General features: G+C 45.1%; 1 long non-coding RNA gene across 1 annotated transcript in view; it reads left to right on the forward strand.

The window, feature by feature from the left end:
• The first annotated feature begins 837 nt into the window (after nucleotides 1-837).
• The window catches only part of LOC134442190 (uncharacterized), a 7,234-nt gene continuing 571 nt past the window's right edge, over nucleotides 838-7,500 (forward strand). The window contains exons 1-2 of the long non-coding RNA XR_010033330.1: nucleotides 838-868; nucleotides 5,178-5,303. This is a non-coding gene — a long non-coding RNA (uncharacterized LOC134442190). The remainder of the gene's footprint in view (nucleotides 869-5,177; nucleotides 5,304-7,500) is intronic.

Raw genomic sequence — 7,500 nt, forward strand, 5'->3', positions numbered from 1 at the left:
CAAAACCCCACACACCAAAAACCCCAACCACACAACACCACAAACCCCCCCCAAACATCTTAATCAAGCCATAGAAAAAACACCCCAAACCAAGGCCACCCCCCCTTCCCTTTGTTTTTCCTTTCCTGCCAAATGGGCGGTAGGCTGCCCGTGGTTATTATGTCACAGGGATGAGTAATGTGTGACAGAAGCCCACATTGGATAAAACCAGGGACACATCAGTCACCTGCTCTCACATACTCATAAGTCTTGTTTGTCAACTCTACTCGTCACATCAGTCTTTCCTCCCACTCTCTCTCTTCCTCACTCCCCTTTTCTCTCTCCCTCTTTACCTGCTTTTTTCTCATCTTCACCAATCTTCTCGCCTTCCATATTCTTCTTCTCCCCAGTCGTCGTCACATTCCTCTCTACTCCTACTCCTCCATCACCTCCTTCTCCTTTCATCAAACACCATCCTCTTTCTTCTCCCACTCTGTCTATGTGCCTCTCCTCCTCTCCTCTCCATCACCTCCTCCCTCTCCTCCATCACCTCCTCCTCTTCCTCATCACTTCTTCCCCTCCTCCCTCCTCTACCCTCCTCCTCCTCCTTCCAGGCGGAGAGTGAGGCGGCTCTGGGGGAGCTGCGCGGCCTGCAGGAGCGTCTGCGCGCTAGCGAGCGCGAGGGTGCGAGGAGCTGCGCGGGCGGGAGCTGGGGGGCATGGGGCGTGAAGAGCGGACCAGGGCCAGGCCGAGCTGCACAAAGCGCGCCTCACCTCCTGCACAAGCATCACCCCCTGCAGCTGGCAGACTCCAGCCTGGACCCTCCAGGGAGGGGCGCGCGCCTGACTGGGCCACAGGGGAGCGCGAGAGCCTGCAGCGCACCTCAGAGGTCCAGAAGGGGAATTGCAGTTACTGGCAGTTGTTTAATGTAAACTAACCGGCATAATTGTGAGTGGCCCCGTAATTTTTGTAGTATGGGGGAGAGAGCCTTGCAGTGTATCTCGGAGCTTAGCAGGGGAAACTGACAATACCCATTATTGTTTGTTTGTTTCACTGTATTAAATACTTCATTGGGTATAGATGGCCTGGGTGGTAGTGTTTTGCCCTTGTGGGGGTCCCTGTGTGCAATTTGTTCCCGACAACTGGAACTGACAATCTTAGTGTCTTTTTTTTCTGTTTTACGTGATTTTTTTTCCCAGCCCTACAATGATGCCTCCAATAGTTGTACTCAGTGCAAGCAGTTTTAGCTCCAAAGTAACTCCAGGAGGACAGAAACAAGTGAGCCCACCAAAAAACAGTACCCACTCTCTGACTCAGCGAACGGGGAGTGGAGTACCATTTTTTCTTCACCCAATTGTTGAAATGGGACACAGAATAACCTACCACCTTTTTACAAACAGGGGCCAGTGTTTCCCACAGAAATTTTGGAAACTATGGGGGGGCAGCAGGGATTTTTTTTTATTCCGGGGGGGGGGGGGGGTGGGGGGGGGGTGTTGTGGGCTGTTGATTCGGTATTCACACAGCTGTGAATGCAAAATGGCTAAAACACAATGAGTTAAAAGTAATGACATTGGCACATGGAGAAACTATAGGCCTGGGCCAACACATTTCAGCCATTTATATTTTGAGAAATAAGGCTACCCATTTACCCCATGACATGTATAATTGTAGTCGTACATTGTCATTGTCAAAACATGCAGTACAGTGAATCATTTCTGTTTACAACAAAGTTTCATTTGTCCCTCATGCAGGGGTCTATATAATGAAAACAATAATAAAAAACAAACTAGGAGCAGAGATAAGAAGTTAAAAGATCACTGTGTGTAACGCATAGACAAAAAGGGTCTAAAGGGTAGGGCTATGCCTTTTCCCCACACCAACCATTAGGCGTACACATTTACATGAGGGGGTGCTGGTCACAGGGCCAGTTTTTTCAAAATTCCCTTTCCATTAAAAGGGGCTGAACAAAACCATATTACCACATTTATGTCTATATTCACATTCATTACACATTCATTTCTATATTACTTGCAGCCCGATGTCTCCTTTGCTGCTGCTGTCGCAATGAAGGCTGTCACCTAACTCATTATATCTCTTCTGTAAACAACAAAGCCTGGGGAAGTGTTAGTAAAAACTAATCCCAAAACTGTCCCTTCTCTGAAGTTTTTTTTATATTGCTTCCCAAACAGGAACGCAGGAACTCATTTTGACCAGACAGGGGTGCTGTGGGCGGCGAGGCTCTGGAGTCCTCTCCCAGAAAAAAAAATTGTGTTTTTTAGATGCAATTTCCTGCATTCTAATCAATTTAGGATGAAGAATGGCGGAATCCTGTCTTGGACTAACTTTCTTCATGTTTTATGTAGCCTAACCCAAAGGATGACTAGATTTTACCCTTTTTTTGTTTAACATTTCACTTCAAAATTATTAAAGTTCTTCTTGCGGAAGGGAAACGCGCACCTAATGTGGAAGGTGAGGGAGGCGTGTTCAAGAGCAAATAGCGCTGCCGTGTGACAGTTCCTCTCTTCTCCATGGGCAGTCTACAATGTGTGAAATGAGTAGAAATGCATGACTAGGCCATGCGATGCACTTGTGAGAGGTGACCGGGCTATCAAACAATTTAGATTGTCTTGCAATTGCGACTGTGTATCTCAAGATGCATAAGATCAGGACAACTGCCCTGTCTCCCCGCCCGCGCACAAAAGCACGCACGACACACAGACAGGCATAATGCTTCCCGTATGTGATTACACTCTGACGGCCAAAGAGTTTGTGCTGTGATCGGCGAGAGAAGTAGGCTAAGCGCCAAAGCAGCTCGTGCCATTGCTGGCTATTGATACAGGGAGAGTGTGAAAGCCACCTTTAGTTTGCATTTGACGTAGGCCATAGGCTAAACGGTGGTCAAATCAGCAGCAAGAGGCAAAAGGAACAAATCGCCACCACTACAAAAGTCCAAAACATCTAACAATAGCACAGCCATTTCACACCGCGGCAATTCAACTTTGGCAACAGTTGATAGACAGATAGATCGGCTGTGCTACAGATTCACCCCATAGCAAACTCCGAGGCTAAGATAGACTTCACCAGCAATAGGCAAGACCTAGCCTACCAATGTGCTACTACGAATCCAATCTCCACCGCAAGGAACAAAAGTCACTTCTTACCTGACACGATGCACAATTTTGGTGACATTCCCTTCTCCCGTCGCACTTTAAATTCACCTAATTCCTTGCTTAGTTGGTCCATGTTTGATCACCAAAGTGATGAGACTTCTCTTCACAAGAAGTTAGCTCCTCCAATTGGTTTAAGACCGTGTATGTTGATGCATGCCCAAACCAACATATCGCTGTTAATACCACATTTATTACTACCTTGACACCACAAGCTAAACAAAACAAACATCTCTCCCGCGTCACTGGCTGTAGGCTACCGTTCTACACCACTGTTCCGGTCTGGTTGGGGTCTAAAAGTTCATCACTCATTTCAAACCAAAATTGCATTCACATTTCAAAGTAGAAAATATTCATATTTTGTGTTTCTATTTTAGAATAATAATTAGGGAAAAAACTATGTCTGAATTTAGGGTAGGCCTAATACACAAGTGATGCAGTAGCCTAGGTAGAAAGGCTATGATGCAGCTGCGTCTGTTGTCCAGCACCCGGAGCACCCCACTTCCTGCGTCCCTGCCCAAACCCAAGTTACCGTAACTATAACAACTTGACTAGGCTTTTGATCCCTCTGTCTTTCAAGCACTTGTGGTTTTCTCTATAGGATGTATTTACTCCAGGAGGAAAATGCGAAGGAAATCGTAATTCAAATCGTTTTTTAACAAAAACGGAAATCGTTTAAAAAAAAAAAAAAGTTAAAAAAAAAAAAAAAAAATTTTTTTTTTTTTAACATTTTCGCAAACTATGGCGGCCAAATTTAAACTATGGCGGGCCGCCATAGTTTCCTCAATGTATGGGAAACACTGAGGGGCATCTCCTTAGATTTATATCGTTGTCTTACTTACCATCTTCTCTCCAGGTGTGAACAAACGTACCATTTAAAGGTAAAGGCCGGGGGGAGGCGGGGGGGTGTCTCAAGATGATAAAAATACACTAATGTAACCTATTACAAAGAATGAGGCACAGAAATGTACTTGGACCAGGAAATCTGCTTACCTTGCACTTCCCTATGGTGTAGTGTGTGTGTGTGTGTGTGTGTGTGTGTGTGTGTGTGTGTGTGTGTGTGTGTGTGTGTGTGTGTGTGTGTGTGTGTGTGTGTGTGTGTGTGTGTGTGTGTGTGTGTGTGTGTGTGTGTGTGTGTTCTCGTTCTGGTTGGACTAGAATAACAGGGAGAGTAGTGACGCATATTAGGGCTCTGTAGTTATATCAGGACACAGGCCTAGTTGGAGACGACACCATAGGACCAGACGCGGCTTCAAAACAAGTGTGACAGAGTGGAGATTGAGCAATAGTCAGATATTGAGCAATACTCAGAGAGAGATGGCAGCAGGTGGGAGACGAGAGGCAGCAACATGAGATCCATTTCTTAACACCTTCGTGTGCATGTGTGTGTGGTGTGTGTGTGTGTGTTGGGGTGAGAAAGGTTGACACAGTAACCCAGATTGGTGGTGGGCAGTTCAGTCCAGTATGACTCCGATATGTTAAGAAGCCTAACACCAACAGTCATGTCTTTTCCCTGAAATGTTACATTGATGAATCAGGTGGTAGTTAAGTGTTTTTTTGCATCTAGCATTTGTCCACCATAATCAAATAACAATATATATATTTTTTTTGGGGGGGGAGGATCTTTATTTAGATAGGACAGTGAAGAGTGGGACAGGAAGTGAGTGGGAGAGCGAGATGGGGGAGGGAGGATCGGGAAATGTCCCGGGTCGGGAATGGAACCCAGGTCGCCCGCACAGAAGTCCAGCGCCCAGCTAACTAAGCCACGGCTGGGCCAAATAACCACATTTTTTAACCAATGTCACTGTATGAAGTCTCTCTCTCTCTCTCTCTCTCTCTCTCTCTCTCCCCCATACTTTCTGTCTATCTATCTCTCCTGTGCAATGTGCAATGTTTTTATGTGTACTTTTTATGTTTTTATGTGTACTTTTTTTTTAGAGTGTGAGTTTTTTTAATGGAGTGAGTATATATTCTACTCTACTCTATGTCTCCTTTCCTAAGCTGTGTTACTGTATGTGATGTCTTGTCTAGATGGACCGTACGCGTATGGAGAAGCTGCTGGCGGAGATGCAGCGTAGAGAGGAGGTGCTGCAGGAGGAGAGGATGGAGAGGGAGAAGATCCAGGTGGAGCTCGGACGAGAGAAGGACTGCAACCGGGTACACACACACACACACACACACACACACACACACACACACACAGGCCCGCCAACAGGGGGGGAGACAAAGGGGTATGTTGTCCCGGGCCCAGGGAGATAGGGGGGGCAGAATTGGGTCCCCATTACATTGTATGTATTGGTTAGGCGGCCCGTTCAGATGCCTATGTCCTGGGCCCAGCAAAAGCTGTCAGCGACACACACAGCGGACTAAAGGGCTCTGCATACTTAACGTGCGCACTTTGGCGCATTTGGCGCAAGAACCATTACAGTATTTCTCAATTGGTTTTGTACATTTCTCGAATCTCTCTCGCAATTTGCAAAACATAATATTCATTCTCAAAACAGCTTTAACAAATGGCAAAACACGGTGGATAACCTGCAAAACTGAGTCTCTTGCTCAAAACCCTTATTTGTCTTTCAAAACCAAGTTTTTGTGTCAATGAACGTATGAGCGCCAGCAGAATGGTTAGTCATTGTGTCATAGTGCATCAATTTCTCATGTTGTCAATTGAATAGTACACTCTTGAGGATCTTTTCTGAAGCTAAATGTTGTTTAGATTGGATGGGAAATGTTGTAAATTCAGTTTTATATTACATTGATCAGATAAGATTGAGATAGTTTCATGCATTCAGTGACAAAGGTTTTTGAGTGATATGACAAAAGCAATTGATAATGTACGAAATCACTGAGAATTGTACACAGCCATGGCATGGTGGAGGGGAGCATTTGCTATATGCCGAAAACAATGAGAAACTGATTTGACCATGTGCACAGGTAACACCAGGAAGTCACAATTGAACAAAGACTTTTGAGAATCATTATTCTGTTGTGAGAAATGTACAAAACCAATTGAGAAAAACTGTAAAATGTTGCAGACCATTCATTAGTGATGGCAGTCTGGCACAAGCGCGCCGGAACGTGTTTCAAACCATCAACTGCGAAAACCATTAAACCACTGTCCCGAAGTTTGCTTCAGTACGGGAAAACCACGTGATTTATTACGTATGAAACAGTAAACTGGTTCAGTTTTCCAAAAGGAGCTGCAGTGTTTCGCGCTGCCACACGAACCAGCAGGCGTGCGCAAAACGGCAGAGCCGTCTGCCAGGTTGCAGTGAAGAGAATAGATATTTTATTGACTGTCATCAAGTCCCACTTGATAGACAAGTAGACAACATCATCATACGTTATGAACACAACAAGGAGAAGACATTAATGTTCAGCAACGCTTTATTCTGATCGCCCAAAAAATAGCCTCATAATAAATGAATAAATAAATAAATGTGGCATCATAGCCTTTGTAATGTTGTCTACCTCAACTGCCTCATCAGTAGCCCAAAATGTCAAATGTCTGGAAGTTAGTGTGCAAAAGTATGAGCTCAGTCCAATATTGGGAGTAATGTCGCAGATGATGAGGGCACAACATCTCATCTTATCGAATTGAGCCCGTTTAATTGCAAACATGGCTTTTCACCAGGAGAGGGCCCTGTTACTGAAGCTTCGAGTACTAACCCAATTTTTGAAGCAATGTGCCTAAATGGTTCAGAGCTTCAACAAAGCTTCATTGGCCCATCACTACCATTCATAGTCAAAAGCGCCATTTACAGGCTTTTGCTTGCATTTTCGGAAGTGTGCACTCTGCTGTTCATGAGAAAAACGGCAGAATTTATCGCAACTCGCAGCTGGCGTTCTACAGATGTATAAAAATAGAGAGCCAAACACGGCTTCTGTAGGGCTACTGAACGTCTGACTTATGACTTACCACAGTGAAACGTAGATTTTTGTTGTAGCCTACATTGCCAGATCATTCCAAGACCATGTGAGAGCATTGTTCTGGCTGCAGAATTTATAAATAGATCGCCAAACACAACGTGCTTCTGAACAAAGTAAACAATTGTTTCACTGAACAACATTTAAGGGAGAAGATAAATTAACTCTCTGAGACATTTTATTTTCCTCAAAATGATGCAGGGTCCATTCTGTAATACAGTAGCTGTAGCCATATCTCTTCGCAACTCCTGCTGCTGGTCGCTGGTGGCGCACGCCAACTTACCAAAATCTGGGGTGCACGACCTCGCGCCGCGGCAGCTTGCGGAGGGGCGTGTGACGTCATTTTGAGCGCACACCATCGTCGCGAGGGAGGTATGAATGAGGTTAGCGCCAGTAACGCTAAGTATGAATCCGCCTTAACAGGAGT

This window comes from Engraulis encrasicolus, unplaced genomic scaffold (genome assembly GCF_034702125.1).
Source record: "Engraulis encrasicolus isolate BLACKSEA-1 unplaced genomic scaffold, IST_EnEncr_1.0 scaffold_1239_np1212, whole genome shotgun sequence".
NCBI lineage: Eukaryota > Metazoa > Chordata > Actinopteri > Clupeiformes > Engraulidae > Engraulis > Engraulis encrasicolus.